Here is a 12,757-nt window from a genome sequence, read left to right as displayed (position 1 = left end):
CACTTCCAAGTTTTAGCTATTATAAATTGTGCTGCTATGAACATGGGTGAACATATATCACTGTGGTATGATTCTTTTAATTCTTTGGGGAAGATACCCAACAGGGGAATAGCCAGATCAAATGGGACTTCCAGTCCTAGTTCTTTGAGGTGTCTCCATACTGATTTCCACAGTGGTTGTACCACTTGACACTCCCACCAGCAGTGGAGCAGGGTTCCTCTTTCCCCACAGCCCAACAAGCATTTGTTATTGGTTGATTTCTAGATGGCAGCCATTCTTTCTGGGGTGAGCTGGAATCTCCGTGTTGTTTTCATTTGCATCTCTCAAGTGGCCAGTGATGTTGAACTTTTTTTCATATGTTTATTTGTTATTTCTACTTCTTTGTCTGAGAAATGTCTGTTCATTTCAGATGCCCATTTTTGGATTGGGTCTTTAAATTTGGAAGGTCTTATTTTTTTAAGGTCTTTATAGATTCTACATAGTAGACCTTTGTCTGAGGAACAGCAGGTGAATTTTTTCCCACCGTGTGGGTTGTCTTTTCACACTATTGGTTGTTTTTCTTGCTGTGCAGAAGCTTTTTAATAAGAAGAGATCCCAATTGTTGATTGTTTGTGCTAGTTCTTGGGCAACTGAGGCTTTGTTCATAAAATCTTTTCCTACAACAATGTCTTCAAGAGTTCTACCTAACCTCAGCTCCAGCCTGTTCAGTGTTTCTGTTTTAATATTTACATCTTTAATCCATTTCAATTTTAGTTTAGTGTATGGTAAGAGATATAGGTCTAGTTTTAATCTTTGGCAAGTTGAAGCCCAATTTTTCCAGCACCATTTATGAAAGAGGCTATCTTTCCTCCAGTGAGGGTATTTGGCTCCCTTGTCGAAAATGAGGTGGCTGAGTGTGTCTGGGTTTTTTCTACATCTTCTAATCTGTTCCAATGGTCCTCAGGTCTGTTTCTTTACCAGTACAATGCTGTTTTTATCACAGTAGCTTTGTAGTATAGTTTCAAGTTGGGGGTTGTGATACCCCATGCCAGGTCTCTGTTGCCTAGAATTGCTTTTGCTATTCTGGGTCTCTTCTTGTTCCAAATGTATTTTTGGATTTTTTTCTCTAGGTCTGTGAAAAATGCTGCTGGAATTTCAATTGGGATTTCATTGAATCTATATAGTAGTTTTGGAGGTATGACCATTTTCACAATGTTGATTCTTCCTACACAGGAGCAACGGATGTCTTTCCATTTTCTGATATCATCTTCAATCTCTCTTTTCAGAGTGACATGGTTTTCAGAGAAGAGGTCTTTGATTTCTTTTGTTAGGTTGATTCTTAGGTATTTCAGGTTTTGGGATGCTATTGTGAAAGGAATTGTTTGCCCTACTTCTGTCTCAGTGAGTCTATTGTTCATGTAGAGGAAAGCTATTGATTTTTGTGTGTTGACCTTGTATCCAGCTACTCTACTGAATTTAGTTATTAAGTCTAGAAGACTTTTGGTGGAATTCTTGGGGTCTTCTATATAGAGTATTATGTCATCTGCAAATAATGACAATTTGACTTCTTCATTACATATCTTTATTCCTTTTATTTTTTTTCTCTTGTTTAATTGCCATGGCTAATGTTTCCAGAACTATATTGAACAAGAGTGGTGATAGTGGACATCCTTGTCTTGTTCCTGATTTTAGTGTGAAGGATTTCAGTTTTTGACCATTTAGTATGATATTGGCTGTTGGTTTTTCATAGATGGTTTTATCAGATTGAGATAGAGACCATCTATTCCAATTTTTTGTAGGGTTTTTAACATAAATGCATGTTGGATTTTGTCAAATGCTTTTTCTGCATCTATTGAGATGATCATATGTTTTCTGTCCTTGGCTGTATTGATATAGTGTATTACATTGATTGATTTGCGTATGTTGTACTATCCCTGCATCCCTGGGATGAATCCCACTTGATCAGGGTGTATGATCTTCTTGATGATCTTCTGCATTTTATTTGCCAGTATCTTATTAAGGATTTTTGCATCTATGTTCATTGGTGAATTTGGGCTATAGTTCTCTTTTTCGGTTGGGTCTTTCTCTGCTTTGGAGATCAAGGTGATGCTCACTTCCAGGAATGAATTTGGGAGTATTGCTTCCATTTCAATTTCATTGAAGAGTTTAAACAGTAGTGGAAGTAGTTCCTCTCTAAATGTCTTGTAGAACTCAGCAGTGAAGCCGTCAGGACTCAGGCTTTTCTTAATTGGTAAGTTTTTGTTGTTTGTTTGTTTGTTTTGGTACCGGGAATTGAACTCAGGACCTTGCACTTTCCAGACAGGCACTGGCACCACTGAGCTAAATCCCTGGCCCAGTTGGTAAGATTTTAATTATGTTTTCAATTTCATTGATTAATATTGTGTTGTTTAGAATTGTTAGGTCTTCTTTATTCAACTTTGGTAATTCATACATGTCTGTGAATCTCTCCATTTCTTCCGAGTTTTCCATCTTATTGGCATATATTGTCTCCAAGTAGATATTGATGATCTTCTGGATTTCTGCTGGGTCCATTGTAATTTTATCCTTTTCATTCCTAATTGCATGGATTTGGGCCTTTTCTTTCCTTTTTCTGACAAGGTTGGCTAAGGGTTTGTTAATTTTCTTTGTACTTTCAAAGAACCAACTCTTGGCTTCATTGATTTTTTGTATCATTCCCTTAGTCTCCATTGCATTGATTTCTCCTCTGATCTTTATAATTTCCTCCCTTGTATGAGCTTTGGGGTTGTCCTGCTCTTCCTTTTCTAGAAGCTTGAGGTTCAGCATCAGGTTGTTTAATTGGGCTCGTTCTGTTTTCCTAATATGAGTATTCACTGCTATAAATTTCCCCCATAAGACTGCTTTCATTGTGTCTCATCGATTCTGATATGTTGTATTGTCATTGTCATTTAATTGAAGGAACTGTTTGATTTCTTTTTTCATTTCCTCTGTGACCCATTGATTATTCAGAAGTTTGTTGTTCAATTTCCATGTGTTTATGAAATTCTTGCAGTTTCTTTTGCTATTGACCTCCAATTTCATCGCGCTATGGTCTGATAATATACAGGGGATAACTTCAATTCCTTTGCACTTATTTAAACATGTTCTTTGAGTGAGTATGTGGTCTATTTTGGAGAATGACCCCTGTCCAGCTGGAAAGAATGTGTATTCTGATTTTGGGGGGTAGAACATTGTAAACATCTGTTAAGTTCATTTGTTCAAGAGTTTGATTAAGTTCTAGTATTTTGTTGTTTATTTTTCATGTAGTTCATCTATCTATTTGTGACAGTGGGATATTGAGATCTCCCACTCTTATTGTATTAGTGCTTATTTGATTTTTCATGTCTGTTAGTATTTGTTTTATATACTTGGGTGCACTAGTGTTTGGTGCATATATGTTTATGATTGTCATCTCTTCCTCTTGGATTGTTCCCTTTACAAGGATGTAGTGTCCTTGTCTCTTTTAATCAGTGTTGGTTTGAACTCCACTTGATCTGCAAAGAGGACAGCTACTCCTGCTTTTTGGGGGGGTTCCTGTTGCATGCAGTATTGTTTTTCATCCTTTAACTTTCAGTCTATGAGTTTCATTTTGAATTAAGTGTGTTTCTTATGTGCAGCATATTGTTGGATCTCTCTTCTTGACCCATTCTACCACTCTATTTCTGTTGACTGGTGAATTGAGACCATTAACATTGATGGATATAACTGATACATATATATATATATATATAATATATGTTAACATTGTCATGACTTTTTCTTTTTGTTGGATTCTCCCCCTTTGCATTTAATTTCTTGTCATGCCCGATAGATTCATCCTGCTGGGCTTCCTGGGGTTGTGTTCCTCATTGCTTTTTCATAGGATATTGTCTAAAATTTTTTTGGAGTGCTGGTTTGGTATTCATGAAGTTCCTAAGGTACTGTTTGTCATGAAAGTATCTTATTTCTCCATCAATTTTGAAAGGTAGTCTTGCAGAGTACATCAGCCTTGGTTGGAGGCTGTTTTCCTTTAGGGCTTGAAATATATTACTCCAAGATCTTCTTGCCTTGAGGGTTTGTGTTGAGAAGTCTGCTGTGATTCTGATGGGATTTCCTTTGTATGTGGTTTGTTTCTTTTCTCTAAATGCTTGTAGAATTTTATTCTTCTGTTGGGTTTCTGGAATGTTAACTATTATATGCCTATGTGCAGATTTTTTTTGAGCAAGGCTAATTGGAGACCTACATGCCTTACTTTTCTGTATGTCACTTTCCTGCTTGGGAAGTTTTCTGCCATCACTTCTGAGAACAGTTTTTTTTATGTCATCTGCACTCTTTCCTCTTTCTTCATTGATTCCAGTCAGTCTTATGTCATTCTTCTTTGCATTGTCTAGCAGCTGCTGGATTGATTTCTCAAGGTCCCATAGTATTTTAAAGAAATTTTTCTTTTCCTGGTCACTATTTGCAATCTTATCTTCTATGTCTAAAATTCTATCCTCACATTGCCTTATTCTGATTCATAAACTTTCAATGGAGTTTTTAATCTCCTGGAAATCTGTTTTCATCTGTTTTATGGATTCCATTTGTTTCCTATGTTGGGATTCTATCATGTTCCTCAGCTCCTTTATTTTTCTGTCTGTGTCCACTCTAGATTTATTAATCATGTCTTGCACTATGGGCATAATCTCTGCTGTTATCTGATAAATTATTTCTGATTTCATTTTTTCCAGATCCTCTTTCATTGCCAGTTCAGGGAGTCCAGGTGTTTGAGTATCAGATTATTCCATCTCATTTTCCTTTGGGGTTGTTTTAGGTGATATGGGAGTCTGGTTTTGAGACTTTTTTAAGTGTCTTCTCATTTCAACGTGGGGTGGGGGGATGCGTGCTGCTGGCATCTGTGCAGTTCACCTTCTCAGCGCTGGGGGTGGTGCTACAGTGGGCCAGAAGGTTCACCTCCTCTGTGCTGGGGGCAGCTCTGCTCCAGTCATACCTCTTAAATGCAACTATCTGAGAAATAATATTTCATTTATCATTTGGATAGTAATACAAAAGTCTATAAACCATCAGAATGAGTAAAACTTTGTAATTTATTTCTTTTCTTTCTCCACCCTCAACAGATATCAGAAGGAAAGAATTTATATTGGTTTGCCATGGTTGAAAGAAATGATAACAACACCCTTCCAAAAAAAACCCCAAATCATCTAATGGAAATCACATATGTGAGTTAAAGATCAGAAAAAAGACTGCAGGCCAGGGATTTAGCTCAGTGTTTATGCTGCCTGCCTCACAAGCGCAAGGATCAGAGTTCGATCCCCGATACCAAAAAAAAAAAAAAAAAACCTTTAAAAAAGAAAAGACTGCTATGAAGTCTATGAAGACTGCTCTGCCTGTCCATCTAGCTCTTTCTCAGAATTTCAAGTAATTTGCCATTCCATCCACCCATTCCATTTAAATAATAATTTAACATTCTATTCATTATATACATGCATATGTGTGTATGTATATATGTATATAGTATATATAAAACATACTTTATATAGAACATTCCCAGAGGGCAGCTGGTCTAAAGAAGAAGTTAGAGCATTAATTCAGTGAGAAAAAAAAATGTGTGCAGTCCATCTGAGGCCACAGTGTGCACACAGTATGAAAAGAACAGTGAGAAAGGATAGATGCACCATGTTGGTGCTTCTCATTGAGAAGCCTTCATGGAGGAGTGACAGCCTGAGCTGTGCAGAAATTCTGCGTGATTACCACATGAACTGGAGGAGGGGAACAGGAAGAGGAGTTCAAGTGCTAAGGACCTCATGTGGAAAGGTATGGGAAGTAAGAAATTTTCAAGGAAATCCAGGTGAATTTTTGGTGGAGCACAGCAGAATTAAAATTTTATTTTTGCTGTATTGTGGGAGTTGGATTAAATGACTGGGGAAATTATGGCAATGAGTCAGTCAATAGATGATGAGGTCATGAGAATTGGTAGATAGTAATACATTTCAGAAAATTTTGGCAAGTTGAAGTAGAGCACTTTGTGATCACCTCATGAAATTCAGTGAGTTTAGGGGCAGAATGAGAAAAACCCTAAGATGATTCCAAGCTTCTGGCTGAAGCAACTAGGAAAAAATTTAGACAAAAGAACCCAACACTTATTAAATATTTTTTATGTACTATATGTTGTTATATATATTCATAACCTTGTCTAACCTCCATAAATAACTCCATTACATATTTATTATTACCTCAACTTAGATGAAGGTGTTGTGGTCCAAGAAGCAATATTCACAAGGGCACACAAAGTGGCAAAGACAGGATTTAGAGCCAAGTCAGTCAACCAACCTGCCTTATCTGTCATGCTATCATATCATACCTCCAAGGTGGGTAAGTTCTATTACTAACCAAGACAGGAAATTTAGAATAAGGACAAGGTTTGGGAGGCAAGCTGTCTTAGTTACTTTCTCATTGCTGGGACAAAATACCCAACACCCACAGTTAAAAGATGGAAAGATTTACTTTAGCTCACAGTTTGTAGAGCTTTCAGTTCACAGTCAGGTGGCTCCAATGCAGAATGGCATGGTGGAAAGCCAATACAGAGGAGAAACAGTCCATAGCAGGGCAGGCAGGAAGCAACAGCCTTCCTTCTGCTTTGCCTTTTTATTCCATCTGGACTCAAACCTGTTGATTGGTGCCACCCATACCCAGGGTGGTTCTTTCCTCTTCTGTAAGTCCATCATTCACACTGAGAAATATGCTAAGCCAATCAGTGGATTAATCCAGTATCACACACCCATGATCCAGTCACTCCCCAAAGCCCCACCTAAGAGTGCATTGGCTTGTGGGGGCATCTAGATATAAACCATAATACAACCCATCAAAGAAGGGCTGAAGAAAGAGGAGACTCCTAGGTTTAAACAAATGCTGAACAGTAACCCAGGAGCCAAGGTGACTGACTGAGCCATCAGCATTGACAGCTGGTGAACAGACAAGATATTGTCTGACAAGTGTTTATTGTGTTTGACAACAAGAATATCGATGACTTGGGCCAGGAATTTAGCTCAGTGTTTTCGGCAGCTGCTTTGCAAGCACAAGGACCTGCGTTCAATCCCTGGTACCGAAAAAAAAAGAATATCAATGACTTGTAACCTTTAAAAGAATAGTTTTAGAGGAACTGTGGAAGGGGGAAATTAAATCTCACTTGAAATAGTTTATAAATGAATGAATTCCTTCCACACAGTGAGCTTGGGCAAGAAGAGTTCCAGTCCCAGGTGACGGTGGATTTCCATCATCTGGGCTCCAGCTGAGGTCTAGCTATCAGTCTTCCAGCTAATATAGGGACTTTGCTGCTTCTGCACAGCTGAGGAACTGCAAGGCAAACCCTGGGTTTACCCCAGAATCCATCACCAAACTCGGCCCCCACAACTTCCTCCTCAATTCTTACACTCATTCTTCTCCACAAAACTCTGGGAAGAAAAGTATGGTCAGGGTCACAATACAGTCACAAAAGGAATTAAAAAGAAATGCTAATTGGATAAGGAAGACAATTTTTGTGATCACATGTGCATGCATATATATTTATATATAAACATCTACATACTCCTTTAGCTCAAAGGTGATGATCCTACCAATAAGTATCATTTCAACACGTCAAACCTCCTTGTGTTGTTTAAATTCCCAGGCTTTGAATTTTCTAAACTCCTCCTGATCTAAAAACAGGCGCTCACAAAGAAAAGAAGAAAGCTGTGTGATAAACACATGGTTCTTTCAGAAGCATCTATGAAGGCACTAGCTTTAAATAACAAAAACAGCTTACCTACCAAATATATAAATTTTGAAAAGGTTTTGGAATGGAAATAACCAATCTTGAGCTGGGCATGGTGGTACATGATGTAATCACCTGTAATCCCAGCACTAAGGAGTCTGAGGCAGGAGGACTATTGCAAGTTCAAGACCAGCCTGGGCTACATAGTGAGTTCAAGGCCAGCCTGAACTACATAGCAAGAACCTTGTCTCAAAAAATAAAATAATAAAAGAAAGTGTAATAGTTAATGGAATTTTAAATGACAGTTGAAAAGACATAAAGTAATACCAGCAGAGTTGTGTGTTTTGTTGCTCATTTTATGAAAAATAGAATATGTAACAAAATGAGACAAAGCTGGCCATATTGCATATAAGAGGACAAAGCCTGATTCCAGGGCAGGCAATCTATCCCTTTGTCTGATGATCTCAGTGTTCCCGTGATTACACACAACACTGAATCAGAAATAACAGAAGTGCTACAGAGTGTACATTTCCTGATGAACTGATTAAGGACATTTTTAAATCACAAGTAGGATATATACAAAGACAATAAACATATTAAATCAGGACTTTCTTGGTTTTAATCTTTATTTCAATTTTAATACTAAAGCTCATTTTGTCCTCATTGAAATTAAGTGAGCTTCTCCCCCCAAAACACATTTTCCAGCAGATTCCTGGACATATTCTGCATCCTTTTGGGGGGGGGGGTTCCGGTTATCGAACTCGGGACCTTGTGTTTGCGAGGCCGGCAGCAGGACCACTGAGCTAAATCCCCAACCCTTGGATCCTTTGTACTAGATTTTATTTCAGGCTGTCCTGGGAAGCAGCTGAAGACTTGGCAAGCCTCACCCTAGCCCTTCACTCCCCACAGAAGGCTCTTCCCAGCCTGCATCTCCCTGCAGGCCACATGTCCCTCTGGAGAGCCTCTCAGCTGACTGGTGCACACTGTCCTTTGGGGAGGGGTCAGACAGCCCCCTCCCATAAGCTGCCCACACCCCTGCTACATCTGGAGCTGCCTCCATCGCAACACCCAAGGGTGCCTCGGCCCTGCCCAAAGACAGTCGCCAGAAGTGTCAGAATCCACAAGTCCTGGGGAGGCCTCGATTCCTCTTCTGAACATTATTATTTTTTCAATTTCTTAACCTTTATCTTCTATTCATTTATCTTATTTTGTTTTTCGAGGGAGGGATGGTTAGTTATAAATTTAGTCTGCTAGATAATTACTAAAGATTTTTGTTGTTGTTCCAGTACCAGGGATTGAAGCCAGGGCCTCTTGCATGCTAGGCCAGTGCTCTACCACTGAGGTGCGTCCCTAATCCCTTTTTATTTTTTGAGACAAGTGTTGGCTAAGTTGCCCAGGCTGGCTTTAAACTTATGGATCTTCTGGCCTCAGTCACCCACGTATCTGGGATTGTTAGTGTATGTCACCACAACCAACCCCCAATAAGGGTTTTGAGGATGGTCCTCCAGTTGATTTAATAAAACTGGTGGGGAAGTGACCAGAAGTGCTCTGGCACACCAGGAGGGCCTCTAATCTCTGTTTCTACTTTGTCACTTCCCCAGCTCTCAAAGTCATGGTGATTGCAGCTGCAGCAATCTCGAGCCTGGAAAGAAGTTCATTTGGGTCACAGGTCAGAGCATTTTCCGATTAGGGTAGCACATTGCCACTACACTTTCCAAGCCTTCACTGACTTTCAGTTTTTCTTTTCCAGTTTCCGGAGCAGAAGGGGGCTTTCTTACTTTCTTGCTTAGCCTGTCTGACACACCTGTCTTCTCCAGGCCTGCAAATGTCCTCAACTTCTTGGGACTAATCGGTAGCCATATCACAACAGACTGGGCTTCTGTGGCCTGTTAATAGCTCTCTTTCCACTGTTTGCTTTTAACAGTTTTCCCTACCTTGGACTGTCTTTGAGGCTCCAGTGCACCGTCACTAGGTGCAGAACATTACCTGTCATGTACACTATGGTTCCCAGACTCATGTTCTCATCACACTGGTCTGCATATTCTGATTGCTCAGAGTCTGGTAAGGAGCACCTAGAATACACTATAAAGCACTGTGACAAGATCCCTGCCTGGAGAAGCTTACAATGTAGGTCAGACAGCTCCTAGAGTGGCTAACAGGCCAGGAGAGCTACAGAAATTCTTTGAAGGGATTAGCATTAGAGAAGTATGAAAACAGAGACCATAAGGCATATAAATTGCTGCTACCTCTTCTGACTCATATAAAAATAAAGCATGAAGAAAAAATATACATATATACAAAAAAGATTCCAAAACGCTAACAAGAAGATTAAAGACTGAAAAATAAAATAGATCGAGTTGGAGTCCTGATTGTGTAAACCGTAATTAACAAAATCACTGAGCCCCACTTAGAAAATGAAGGAAGTTAAAAGAAGCATGTCTGAATGGGAATAACATGATCTTATTCATGATCCTGAAGACAATAGAACATTGGGCACCAACTTCTAGTTTTTATGCGGGTGTTTGGGGCTTTTTTTTGTTTGTTTGAAAAGGAACTACAAAGGGTCTCCCTTTGTAGTTCAGGCTGGCCTTGAACTCACTATGTACCCCAGGCTAGTCTCTAACTCACAGGGATCCTCTGGCCTTTGCCTCCCAAGTGCTGGACTACAGGTGTGCATCACCACGCCCAGCCAATCAACTTCTAGCTTTATGTAGATTTTCACTGTGCAAGTTGAAAATTCATAGGTCAAATAAACTTAAAGCTTTCTTAAACCTTATCATAGTGCAATTATAGATGAATTCTTATTGTTCACATGCATAGATGATAGAGTATATATAAGATAACATGATAAGGAAACATGAATGAATTTATAGTTACATTCTGTCAATTGTACAAAACTCCTTTGTAATTAGAAGACATTCCTTGTCTTGATTTTGTTTTTAAAACTACAGATCCAGATGGAGCAGCAGTTAGCTTAGAAATTTGGCTGGTTTTTCTTTTTGTTTTATAGATGGGAACTTCAGATTTGACACTTGCTTTTTTTTCTTTTTTTTTAATTTCAATTACTCTACACTGAAGTTGGCAGGAACATTAAGTACATGGTTTATAAACACAGATAAAGTGCTGTAGAGCAAATAACACACTGTGTGAACACCTAGCAATTTAACTGCTGGAAATCCAGGGTAACCACCTAAAGGCTCTGTGCGCCGTACCTGGGAGCTGCTCTGTGTGCTGAAGGCGGGCCAAGAGGGTGCAGCCCAGGCTGCCCCAGGGTGGGACTGTGGCTCTCCCAGTGGACAGGAAAACGGTCGCCCCTCAGCCCCGACCTCTCCCCTGCAGAGTCCTAACCAGCCTGAGATCGGATTTGTCACTCGGAGGTTTTCTTCACTTTGTGCAGCAATAACTGCAGTGTTCCTGGCTCTCTCTGATTTCTCCAAGGAGAAAGTTCCATTTTCCACCTCTTCTTGGGAGGGTGAGGAACAGGTGCTTCAAATGGGTCTTCTATGGCCACTCGAGGACCTGCCGCAGAAGGTCCTCTCAGCTCCTCGGAAGCTTGCACCTGGCTGCTTCCTTTGAGGCAGTTTCAGAAATGACTATGACACCTACAGAAGATGTGAGTGGTTGTGTCCGGTGTAAAGCAGACCTGCATGAGCACTGCTGTCTTCGAATGTGCCTTTTCCTCCCAAAAATGCCCATGTTGAAGCCTCAGGCCATAGTGCTTTGGAATGTTTGATGATGCTATTTTTACAGAGGGAAGCAAGTTAGCGCTGTTATTGGTATGAGCTTTACTCTACTACAGCTAGTGTCCCTACAAGGAAAGATGACTTTATATTTTGGGGGTTTTAGACAGCGTGTCACTGTGTAACCCAGTCTGGTCTCAAACTGGTGGCAAAGCTCCTGCCTCAATATTTAAAATGCCTAGATCGGGCTGGGGATTTAGCTCAGTGGTTCTGTCGCTGGCCTCGAAAGTGCAAGGTCCTGAGTTCAATCCCCAGTACCAAAAATAAATAAAATAAATAAAAGAAAATAAAAGAAAAAATGCCTAGATTACAGGCAAGGCCACCATGCCCAGCTAAAAGGGAAGATTTAAACATGGAGAGGGAGGCAAGATCACACGAAGACGCCACTTAAAGCCAAGAAGAGCAGCTGTGAGTTCTTCCCTCACAGTCCTGAGATGGAACTGACCCCTTGCAAACTCACTCAGACTTCCGGCACCACACTGTAACTTTCTGTTGAGCTGGCCGGGCCATTGTGCAGTGTACAGCGACCGTCTGGGGACTCCTCCTGCAGACTCTAGAGGAAGTCACCCACCCTCCTGCAGAGGCCACTCCAGAGCCCGCCCCGCCACACAGCTGCACCCAGTGACTCACAGCACTATCAGGGGCTCTGATAGTGCACTTCGCCCTGCATGTTCCCAAGCCTCGCCTGGGGCAGCCATTGCCCTTTCTCAGGCCCCGACCTTGGCAGGCAGCCACAGTCCTCTTCTACTGAGCTCCCCATGACCCTATAAAAGACCCCCCAGCTGTGTGTCTTGGGGCCAGAGCAGCCGCTCAGGTTTGTTCTGGAATAAAGCTGACCTGTGGAGCACATGCCTTGGTTTCTTTTCTTTCTTTCTACTAATAGATTCTTCCTAGTTCCTCCTTGTGCTGAGCAAAGGATTGGGCAAAACAAGTGCAAAGGGCAGCAACGTTTTACAATTTTTAAAAGTAAGAAAAGAAACATGGTGTGGGAGGGCCAATTAAAAGTCGGAAAAGAAGTACACTCCACAGGGTGGAGTGTTAACTTTGGGTTAACATGCAGTGGTAATCCCGAATTGATGATTCCTTTTCCATTCCTGGGATTTAAATCCTGGGCTAAACAACATTTTTAAAATTTACTTTTTATATCAAAAGTAATTTTTAAAGTATTTTTGTGCTGGGAATGTAGCTCAATGGTAAAGCACTTGCCTAGCATGTGTGAGGTCTTGGCTTCAAAAAGTGAAAAATAAAATAATAATTTTAAAAAAGTGTTGGGCATGATGGTGCATGCCTGTAA

At 40.4% G+C, this 12,757-nt stretch overlaps 1 long non-coding RNA gene across 1 annotated transcript in view; it reads right to left on the bottom strand.

Moving 5' to 3' along the window:
• The window catches only part of LOC110346553 (uncharacterized), a 34,135-nt gene extending 22,117 nt beyond the window's left edge, over positions 1-12,018 (bottom strand). The window contains exon 1 of the long non-coding RNA XR_002390660.2: positions 11,924-12,018. This is a non-coding gene — a long non-coding RNA (uncharacterized LOC110346553). The remainder of the gene's footprint in view (positions 1-11,923) is intronic.
• Between the last annotated feature and the right edge of the window lie 739 nt (positions 12,019-12,757).

Source organism: Heterocephalus glaber, unplaced genomic scaffold (assembly GCF_053883595.1).
Source record: "Heterocephalus glaber isolate CG9 unplaced genomic scaffold, H.glaber_assembly_v1.0 deba00000896, whole genome shotgun sequence".
Lineage (NCBI taxonomy): Eukaryota > Metazoa > Chordata > Mammalia > Rodentia > Bathyergidae > Heterocephalus > Heterocephalus glaber.
The sequence above is the reverse complement of the archived record's forward strand: the minus strand, read 5'-3'. Positions and strand labels throughout refer to the sequence as shown.